Below are 11259 nucleotides of genomic sequence, written 5' to 3'. Positions count from 1 at the left end.
GCTGTCAGGAAGGATGAAATGAATTTACAAAACATATTCACAGAACAATATTGAAATATATCTCTACCAGACCTCATTCGTATTTTCATGGACAAGAATCATTTCTATTTCTATCAGTATTCAACAATTTTCAGAGTTTTAAAATAGCTTGAAGTCAATAAAAGTCAGAGATAACCTGAAAGGTACACAGATTGGGACATAATCATTTTTGCTCATTTCAATGTCTTTTACGATTATTTTCTTACACTTACTAAAAATGTATTGAAGGCTCTTGGCAGAAGCTCAGATAAGTGACAGAAAATACAGTTATAATTTTTTAATGAATTTTAGAAGCAATATGTATATTTTTTATTTCTCAATAAAGTCACCTTCCAAGGCCACTACCACCATCTACCACTAATGTTGATCAATCGTTGTCACTGATACACTACAGAATGGGAGGTGATGCACCTTCCAAAAACCTAAGGATTAATATGCAGGGCTCTCATGTAGGTACTGCCAGGGCTCTACTTCGGATGAAGTGAAAATGTCTCTGTTCAATTTGAGTTTCAACCTCATTTATACAAAGAGATTCAAAGCCGTGCTCTGAAGGATCATAGCATCTTAGAAAACTGACCTTTTGTTTTAATGGGACTGCCCTTTCTCTGGAGCTCAAACTTAAGATCTTAAGGATCAGGCTTAATAACCTTAGGAGTGACAGAAAATGATAAATAAATACAAACTTTCTTTCTCTGACAATCTTGGAAGCCTCCTGTTTCTGATACCACTCTATCCATCATTAATTCAACCTTCCAATCATTTATACTAGGATAAGTTTAGTAATAATGCTATGTTACTGGGATAAGCTTATCAACAAATTAACAGGAGGTTACTACATCTGATTATCTGTTATCTTTCCAGAAAGTTCTATTTTCCCCTCCAGTGAAGTGAAGCGGCATGGTGTCTTATGGAAGAAGCAGGGTGCTGGCAGGGAAGAAACTCGCACTTGTTCGTTTTCTTCCTCTTAGCTACCTTATTATCTTTTGTGAAATAAGGGGATTTAAATTCCCACCACCTCATGGGATTGTTCGAACAATGAGGGTTTCCCTCGACAAATAATGTACAATGACTGACAACAAATTCCTTTAATCTTTCCTTTTTCTGGAAAGATAGCAGATGATGGACTGTTACCATTTGACTGACTCTTAAGACTCAGGTCATTTGTTGTGTTGATAACACTTACTCTCTCCCTCACACTTACAATTCTTATTTTATTTCCACATCAGTAACCCATGTAACATTTCATGTCTCAGTTCTTTCTGGTTGAGGTACTGGAATAATAACATCTAGTTTATTATAACTAACGATGTCATAATCACTGTTAACCTATTTTAGTTCATTAACACAATTGCTTGGGCTATCATTATCTAATTTTTTTTTCCACTTTATGATACACTTATCATGAATTACTTCATGTATTTCTATAGTTTTAATATTTATTGAAATATGCCCACTAATAATGTAAGAAAGAAATTGTATTAATTCTCCATAATCTCTCCAAGAGACTAGAAGGAGAAAGAATACTTCCCAATTTATTCTATGAGGACAGCATTGCCCTGAACAAAATCAGGTACACGTTACAGAAAGGAAAAACTTTAAACCAATTATCTCTCATGAATAGAGTTTTAAAAATCCTCAAATAACATTGAAAAACTGGATTCCAAAATGTAACAAATTTTTAAAAATATATTATTCCACCCAAACTCCAAATCATCTCTTGCTCTCCAAAGCAGTTTCTATTTTTTCTCTTGTAGGTAAGCATATGTTTGCCTAAAATAATGCTACAGAGTGAGAAAAACAACAAAGATGACAAGACAAAAAATAACAAATATTACCTCATTTGTGTATAAGTTAAAATAGCTAAACTTTGCCAAGACTATAGATGCTAAAATAAGTCAACTAAGTTTAATGCATTTTATTTGGTTCTATAACATCTGGCTAAAACAAATCCATAAACATAAATTATTACAATACATGACTGAGGAAGACAAAATACTTTTTTAAACTGTTACATTTTTAATAGAATAATGTGCTTAAAATTAGGACTAGTTTTTGAAGCAGATACTGAAAAAAGGAAGTTTTAAACAAAATTAACAGGAGATAAGAGGCATTTTGCTATAAGGGAAACCACAGTTCATAAAACATGTATATGGGCCTCAGCAAATATATTTATATTTGTTTTAGTTTAATCTGTGTTACCAATCCAATTAGATAATATCATTCCAAATGCTACAGAAAAGGAAATAGCCCAGTGTGGATTTAAGTACATTTCCCAAAGTCATAAAACCAATCGAAGGGTAATATGAACTTATAAGTAATGAAATCAAATGGGAATCTGGCTCCATTTAATACGTTAGATTTGTGAAAATATTCAACATCAAGGTGTCAAGGTATACATTTTCTTCTGATTTAAAGCTTTATTAATTAGGTATGTTTTCAAATACAAGCAACAAAGTACTTGGCTTATCTTTGCTCAGGCAAATGGCATCTTCCTTCTCTTGTCTCTCTCCTTGTTTCTCAAGCTTGTTCTTATGCACATGTGCACGTGTGCATAAGCTCACACACATGCGTACACACCCACACACACACATGCATCTAAAAATCAGAGGAAGGCAATTTAGGATGATCAAAATTGTTTAATAAAATTTTGGGGCAAGAGACTCCTGTTTTTCTGTTCTGCCATCCTTATTTTACAGCATCTTCTTGCTTTTGAACCCTTGTCTTCCATAATACATTGAATATCATATTTTTGCTCAAAGAAAGTATTGGATGCAAGGACAATGAAACAAAGTTTGGACCTGCTGAATTTATTTTTTGTTTTGTTTTAGGCAGAAGAGCAAAATCTTTCTGAGAAGCCTCACCAAGCAATGACATCTGCAACTACTTAATATCTGACTATTGGTAGACAATTCTTTATGAGTCTCTTACATTTTTGCACGTGTGCAGAGGCACCAGCGGTATCGTTCCATATAATCTTTTCAAAGGTATTTATAGGATGAACGGCTTTGGGATATACAATATCTCCTTCTAGGCAGAGGGCAAATATATGTGTTGTTTGGTGACATTTAAGATAATCTTCTGAGATAAAAGTTGGGGTTTCCTTTGATCAGTGTTCCTCTTCTGCAATGCAAGCTGCTGTGTGTGCAGAATGCATCTGGGTTTCACTGCATTGCCTGCGGAAATTGAGGTTTGCAGGATCTGGGAGAATTAACTCCACCATGGCATCCTGGTAGGGTTGCATATTGCTACATAAATTGCGTAGGCAAGACTTCAGTGCAGCTGATAAAAGTCTTGTCAGAATGCCTTGTGATTCTCCTGAAATAATGAGATCATGGGAAGTTTGTACAGAGCTGCTACAAGGCCATTTTCTACCTGCTTCCCTACTCTCCTGGAAGATTGTCATGGGATACTTTTTCACAGCCTCTTGGTTTCCGATGAGATGTGAGGTGGCCTGCCTTACCTGTGTAGGGTACAGCTGCAGTCTAAGATTACTTAGCTACAGCATGATGTCAGCTCTTCCACAATAGGGTGTGCTAACACTCACATTATGTTGCCATGTCATCTGCCCCATTTTGTTTCGGCGCCATCTGTAAGACAAATGACATGAAGAACAGGCACCTTTGCTTTTCTTGATTTTTGCTGTCTACTTGTGTAATAAACAGTCTTCATCTAAAAAGGTCCTGTTCTTTCTTTAACTGGTGAATCTGTCAGTCTTGCCTTGACAAGCACTCAGCACAAGAAAATGATGATACTCTGGTTACTGTTAGTGTGAGTCATAACTGCTTTTTGTCTGATGCAGAAAAGTTGTGTCTTCTTCTAGCATTCATGAATCTGTGGCAGGCACATTTGTTAGCTAGCAAGTAGTGTACAATGTTAGAACTTTCAGAGTTCTTGACAATGTTAGATCTTTCAGAGTTCTTGACAATGACATTGGCTAGAATTATGTCACATATATAGCCTCAGATGGATGATGACTGAGGAGAAGATTTGTGTGTCCTCTTCAATTTTTCAACCAACAGTGTCCACCATTAAAAGCTAAACTCCTGAAAAACACAACAGAAGAGATATGGTCTAACTTTCATTAGGAGCACGCTTAACATATAGAGAAATATGTATAACCTATTTCTTTCTTTATTATTTAACAGTTTCTTTATTTATCTTTTTACCTGATCCTTTAAAGAAAATAAATAAAGTAATCCTATTTAACTACATAAATAGTTGACTGTTTTCAATGAACAACATCTAAAGGGGATCAGAAAATATGTTTCAGAGCATTTAAAAACACTTTGGCTCCTTTCCTCTGTGCTCAGGAAGTCATTATCTGTTGAAGTCGGGAGCACTTAAATTGTTTTGAGACTTTAAAATACAGACGTTAGAAAAAAGTTATTATTTAAAAAATGATCCTTTTAGGAGCTGAATGTACTTCAGAGCTAATTATAACTTTTAATGATTGTAAAGGGCCCTGGGAGAGTTTGATGAAGACTGCAAGACTATATTTTCAGTGTAAATTTTCCTTTCCTATACACAATATAAGGATAAGGAAAATGTGTTTGAAAACCCAAAGGACAGAGCTAATTGTGTAAAGTTCACTAAATGTTAACAGTTTCTCTGTGACCCAGGAGTCATGTAAGGGAATTACAGACACATGTTCTGAGAAATCTTTGGCAGTATTAGTTCTCTAGAGTTACAAAATGTGCTGAGAAAAATTTAAACACTGATAATGCTTGCCTAGCCTATAATAGATGTTACTTGAGTAAAAAATACTGAGAAAAGACACTATAATTTGCAATTCTATTAGGAGAACTTACTGATTGTTTCTAATTGACTTACTGAAAACCGTGTGGTTTGCCAGCAATATACCTCTAAATTAAAGTTGCTCACAAAATCCAAAAAGTCAGGGTCATTGGCAGTGTAAGTTACAAGTGACATAATTAGTAGTCAAAGTAATGTTCTCTAAAAACATTTTTTTTTAAATACTGGACTTGAAATACTTTATCTGAATTGGCTCATACAATGGTTCATTTGTACTCAATCATTTAGCATTTCTTTCTCCAATTTTTTGCTCTCTTGTGGTTACTGCAGTTGAAGAGGCTAAATGACACCATTTCTCTTAATTGTTGTCAGATGTGAACATCACGTTACAGATAGAAGAATAAAGTGTTCTTCTATCTATTTTTTTGGAAATAGGGCAAAGCCCTTTTCAGGGTAAGTTATCTTTTCCACAGAATTAAATGACTTGACCAAATTAGGTAATTTATCTCCAAAACTGATCACTTCAGGTGAGTAGTGTGTGCTTCTGCTTTATTTCACCATTGATTCTTAAGATGAATGATAGAGGTTTCAGTTTTCTAATGATCCTTAAGGTTTGCCAAGAAGTTTTTATGGACTTCTATTTTTAATTTTAAAACTATAAAATTATATAGTTATTTTGGGGGAGAAAACGGAACAAAATTTATGAATATATCAAATAATTTTATTGATAAATGAATCTTCCATAGTCAAATATTTATCTATCTGTGAATCCTAGCAGAGATTGAAATCCAGACTGAACAATGATATGGTCAGCAGAATCTCTGAACCAGATAAATTTATTACTACAAAGATCCTTTGCCTTTGTTCTTATAAGAGTTTACAGACCCTTTGTCAAGTTTCCAAATCAAACCAATAAATTAGAGCACTAAAGCAATAAGTCATAAATTGCTACAATTTAATAAAGATCTAATATCCAGGAACTTTTCTAAAGTCCCTCCTGTGATATCAAGATTCTAAGAAGTTGGTTAGATTTATAAGTTGATGGTTATAAACAAGTTTCGTGGTTCATTTTCTACAATTTCTACATTAAGGGTAAAGTATAAAAATAGAGTTGGCTCTACTTCACACAATCCATTGGAAACAAGTAATTTGAAAGACATCTAAAACAATCTTTTGATAAAGCAATGGTGTAGCTGTCCAAGGACTCTATAGGATAATTATGTCTACATTACTATGTGACCCAACATATCAATGGTTCTTCATTGAAAAAAAAAAATCCAATGTAATTAAAGCCAGAAAGTAGATATATTATTAATCTTATGTAGTTTAACTTCTCTTTCCTAGTCATGTTTATTATTAATTAATTAATTAATTGTGTTTGGTTTTCTGAGAATAAGCGTGAAGAAATTGTGGCTGATGGTTTAAAGTTAATGCCTATATCCTATTATTATGCCTATGTGTAAGAGACCCTGTATAGGAAAGGCTGACTTGATAAATTGTAAATAAAGCTCAAAATATATTATTCCAACTAAATATGATTGTTTCAAATTATTCCATAACTATAAATTTATTAAGATGATTTACACAGATTAATAAAACTTTATTTTATTTTTTCATTCCTCTTTCAATTCTGGTATAATGGGCATATGCCTTGCTTTAGCTAAACCTAAATTTTGTTTTAAAGTTATTACAAGATAAATATGCTAGTAAACCAATGAGGTTTTAGAAAGTTAAGTGGTGGATAACCAAGAAATACAAGAAATAAACCCACAAATTGCTGCTTTAGTGATGAAAATATCCATATGTTTTGTAACATATGTTCTAATAGAATAACTTCTATTCAGAACTCACTACACTATATTTGATAAGGATGAACATATTGAATTTCTAGAAAATAAAGTAAAATGTATTTTTTTCTACTTCAAAGTTTATAGTGTTAACTTTTGAAGGGCAGTCTTCTGATTTTCCTTACTTTCATTATTTTCTAACCAACCCAAAGATTTTTTTTTTAAATTATTTGTTTGCTTCTCATTTGTTTGTTGCTGCATGTGTTTGTGTTGGTTTTGTTGATGATTTTGCTAACTTTATTTCAGCTTGATACCCTACAAAATCAAAAACAATATTCTAAGCTCGTTTCCAGAATGACGAGGAATAACTTTTCTGTCCTTCATAGGTTTTTTTAATTTTTTTACATTCATCAGAAAAGAGCATTTAAAACAACAAAAAAATTCTGTATAATATTCATTATATATTTGAGCATAACTTGATGCATTATTAATTCAAAAGACTCCCTTTTATGAGTAGAAGGATGAAGTGAGAGATACAGAGACCCAGCCTTTCACATTCAGATGACCGAAAGAAAACCCTGCTCTCTTTGGATTTGGAATCTAAAGACAGAAAAAGAGAAAGACTTGCTAACCTGCTTAGTTTTTGTTTGTTTGTTTGTTTTTTTCTTAATGGGCTGAGTTTAGGAAGCTAAAAATCAAATATTGGTATATTTTTCAGCACTCATTGCTTTTAGATGTACTCACTCTGATTTTTCTATCCCTACCCTTAAGCATATGTTATGATAAATCCTATAACTGGAAAAATCTGTGTTTATCTATTAGAAAGTGTAGTCCAGTCTAATATAAAGTGGAATACCGCATCCAATGCCAATGATTTTCCCTTCCCTCATCTCAGTTTTCTCCTATGATTCAGGATCATGTACAGCAAAGTGACACTTGGTCTGTTCTTCAACTCTCCTCTCTTCTTCTTGTTCAAGGGTCACAGCTAGAAGAGGATGGATTAGGTACTGAGGCCATCTTATTTACCTGGCACCGTTTTAATGATCTCTTGGATGATATTTGCTGGCCAACATGACTGCTCTTGGTGCAGACGTTCACATGGCTCTTCCACTGCATTTGTGGTTACTTCAGAAACCGTCTGCAGTGACATTACTGCACCATTCTCTGACATAAGCCATGATCGCTCCCATTAATCTTCTGACACCACCCCCACACTAACATTATACGGATGGTGGCATGCCACACAGAACTTCTTATGCTGAAGTTTCTTTACACTGAAAAAGCCCTTCGCAGGTTGGGTCCCCTCACAATGACCCATGCCATTTATTTCCATGGAGTTCACTCACTCCCTTAAAGACCACGTATTCTAGGTCTGCCAAATGGTGTGAGTGCAATTTCTCTAAATGACAATCAATCTCTTTATTTTATTTTTGCAAGCTGTAACAGCTTGCTTTAGTATTCTCATTTTTTACTTGGTAAGCAAGAACCAGAATCTATTTTCACTAATTCCCAGTGTCTAGGGTCCACATATCCCTCTGTTCCCAAAAGTATCTCATCACATGTGGGACACCGGATAATGCGGCCCCCACCAAAGATTTCTATGTCCTTATTCTCAGACTTTGTGAATGTGTTGCCATATATGCACAAAGAACTTTACAGATGTGACTAAATTAAGAGTCTCGAATTCTGTAGAATGTCCTAGATTATCCAGGTAGGTTCAATGTCATCACAGGGTTCTGATGAGAGGAAAGTAGAAGGGTCAGTGGAAAAGAAAGAGATGTGACCCTGAAAGCAGAGGGGTCAGAGTGATGCAGACATGAGCGAAGAATGCAAGCAGCCTCTAGAAGATGGAAGAGCCAGGGATCAGATTCTCCCTTCGAGTCCCCAAAAGAAAAGCGGGTCTAGAGATGCCATGATTTTAGCCCTATAAACCTCTTTCAGATTTCTGAGATCCAAAACTGTAAGATAATATATCTGTATGGGTTTAAGTCACTAAATTTGTGGCAATTTGTTACCGCAGAAATAGAAAACAAATATACCATGCTACCGTCAAGAGCCTATGCGGCGATATTCATAGTTCTTTAATTTCTGTAACCCAGCAATTCTGTAACTCGAGATTGAATTGCCACACTTTTGTTCTTGCAAACAACTTATGTATTTGCATTTTAAGAAGGAGAAAAGTGAGAGTATTCTGTATGCTTATGAAATTTAGCAATGAATCCCTCTGAATTTCTGGTCTCCCTTTAAGAGACTTGGTGGAAGGATAAAGATGAAGTTTCCAATTCATTTTCTGGTAATTTCTGTGAGTACTTCTCAATAATCTCAAAACATATATAAATCAGGTCGCCAGCAGAGAATTAATGACACACTCAAGATTTTTAAGAAGAGTTTAGTAATTCAACGTCTATAATACTCAACAATCTATTACAGAAACAAAGAACGGAGTATCACCTGTTCTCATTCACAAGAGGACCCTGAACAATTATCATAGTACTGTAAGAAAGGGATTAGCAGTAGTGGGAATCTGCCAGGGAAAAGGGGGAGCACATTTCCTCAATAAGGGTAACAGATCTCAAACCAAGTGAAGTGAGGACCGAAGTGCAATGGCCATTTGTATACCTAACCTTGAATCATACCCCACATCTTTAAAACATAAATAAATAAATGTACATACATACATAAAGACTATTGACAAAAGTATGGACAGAGTGACGGGACTCATAAAGGATCATTTATGACCCTAGACTCAATCCAACCAGTACCCTAGGGCTGGGGCAGACAAGAGGTGGAGGCATTTATCAGAAACTAGAGAAGAAAGTTAAGAGAGAAACTCCCTTGTGGGAGGTTGTGAACTTCCCTTGAAGACTACAGTCACTTGGAGGTTTACCACATAGGTGAAGCGAGAGGAATAAACCACCTAACCTTACTCTGGACTTTTGGTACCTGCTAGTGCTCACCGCTGGGGACCAAGCAGAAGCCAGGGGGCAAGAGAATCCAGTGTGTTTCACGTGGGGGTGCAGAAAAGCATGGAGAAATCTGGGGGAAGTGGGAGCAAAGGAGAGACACCCGCATCCTACACATAGTCCTTGTGGACCCTTGTTTCTAAGCTTGAGGCCGTCATACAAAATTCTGGAAAGCAGGAAAAACACCATTTGGCAACAGGTAACCTATGACTACCCCAAATGGAAGTTTTGTAATAGAGATAGAAATAAGTCCCTAAGAAAACACGGAAGGGAAGAGGAGTAGGGACCGGGCTAGGGAACTTGGAAACGCTAGCAGGGATGGTGGTGGTTTGGACCCGTCGTTCCCAGAAAGGGTTTGACGGGAGGAACTGGAATCACTGCTGGCTGGCTCCTGTGGCTGAGGGCATGTCGAGGAGCGTGGGCCTGCGACAGCCAGGGCCTCTGATCCAGAGGGGAGGCCAGGCCGCCGGCACCGTGGGCCAGAGCCTCCTCAGCGTAAAGAATCTCTGGGCGGCCAGAATGGTGACCTTGACCCCAGCAGCAAGTCGCACAGCAGGCGGGGAGGGGAAGAGGGGACAGGCCACCACCGTGAGGGGGAGACGCCACCTGGCCGCAAGCCAGAGGCTGGGAGAACAGTTCAGGTGTTCCAAGGATGAGTGGGAGGATGCCACTTGGGAGGGAGGCCTGGAGCGCTTTGCCAGTGACCTGTGTGTTGGCCCCACCACCGAGTGCGACTCTTGGCTCGAAAGTCCCAGGCTGCAACCGTGTGCAAATTCACCGGGAGGGAGTTTTTTGGATGGCTGCAGAGCATTGCGTGCAGACAGCGTTGATGGACTCTGTGCACGGTTCCCCAGCCTCTTAGCAGGAGCCAGAAGAGAGGAGGCATTCGCGGGTCTCCACCGGCTTACGTTCCAGCTTGGCCTGGCCTCTGAAAAAGGGCAGCCGTCGCTGCGTGGTCGGGAAATCGCCATTGCCCCGTGGGACCCAGAGCAAGTCCCCGGTTTTGGACCCCTGGCTCAACTTCCTAACAGAGGACCGGTCGGGCGTCAAGGGCCTCTCCCGGGACACTGGGAACAGGGTCCTTAACTTCACTCAGGCCATTGGCCCCGACCTCAGCAACCACCGTGAGGAGGAGGCCTTGGCCACGTCTCTTGGATGCCTTTGTGGAGTGGGAAATGGAGCGAAGGAAAAGAGAAGGGGAAGGGAGAGGTGCGCCCAGCCCGGGGCCCGAGGGCTTGTGTCCCCAGGAGCAGACTTAGTGACTCTATCCCAGGAGCAGCAGCAAGGATCCGCCCGCTGCCCTGCAACCAGCCAAGGTATTGGACCTTTCTGGAAGTTACTGAAGATCCGGATATTTTCTACTTTACACCTTTTCTCTGCCTTGCATCCGAAAGGGCTGTAAAATGCTGTATCATGTTTTAGGCACTTTCTTCCTTTTTTGGGTTATTTCTTTTTCGGAGGGAGGGGACATTCCTCCAGAACATTTGAACCTGGCTTTAAAAAAATAGAAAGGAAGGAAGGGAAGGGAAGGAGAGGAGAGGAGAGGAGGGGAGAGGAGGGAAGGGGAGAGGAAGGAAGTCCCACCTGTTTCAATTTGAAAAAACTTGCTGGTGCCAGTGAGTCATTTCCATGATGATGTATGATAAATTGTGAACGAACTTTTCTTGTGCATTTATATATTGCAGAATCTCATTTTCCCACTGGAAATGCGTGTTATG

At 37.9% G+C, this 11259-nt stretch overlaps 1 pseudogene; it reads left to right on the top strand.

The window, feature by feature from the left end:
* The first annotated feature begins 434 nt into the window (after positions 1–434).
* Positions 435–10800, top strand: LOC103267735 (annotated as a pseudogene).
* The last annotated feature ends 459 nt before the right edge of the window (positions 10801–11259 follow it).

This window comes from Carlito syrichta, unplaced genomic scaffold (genome assembly GCF_000164805.1).
Source record: "Carlito syrichta isolate Samal-C Ts95f unplaced genomic scaffold, Tarsius_syrichta-2.0.1 Scaffold308226, whole genome shotgun sequence".
Taxonomy (NCBI): domain Eukaryota; kingdom Metazoa; phylum Chordata; class Mammalia; order Primates; family Tarsiidae; genus Carlito; species Carlito syrichta.
Note: the sequence above shows the minus strand (reverse complement) of the source record. Positions and strands in the feature narration are given on the sequence as shown.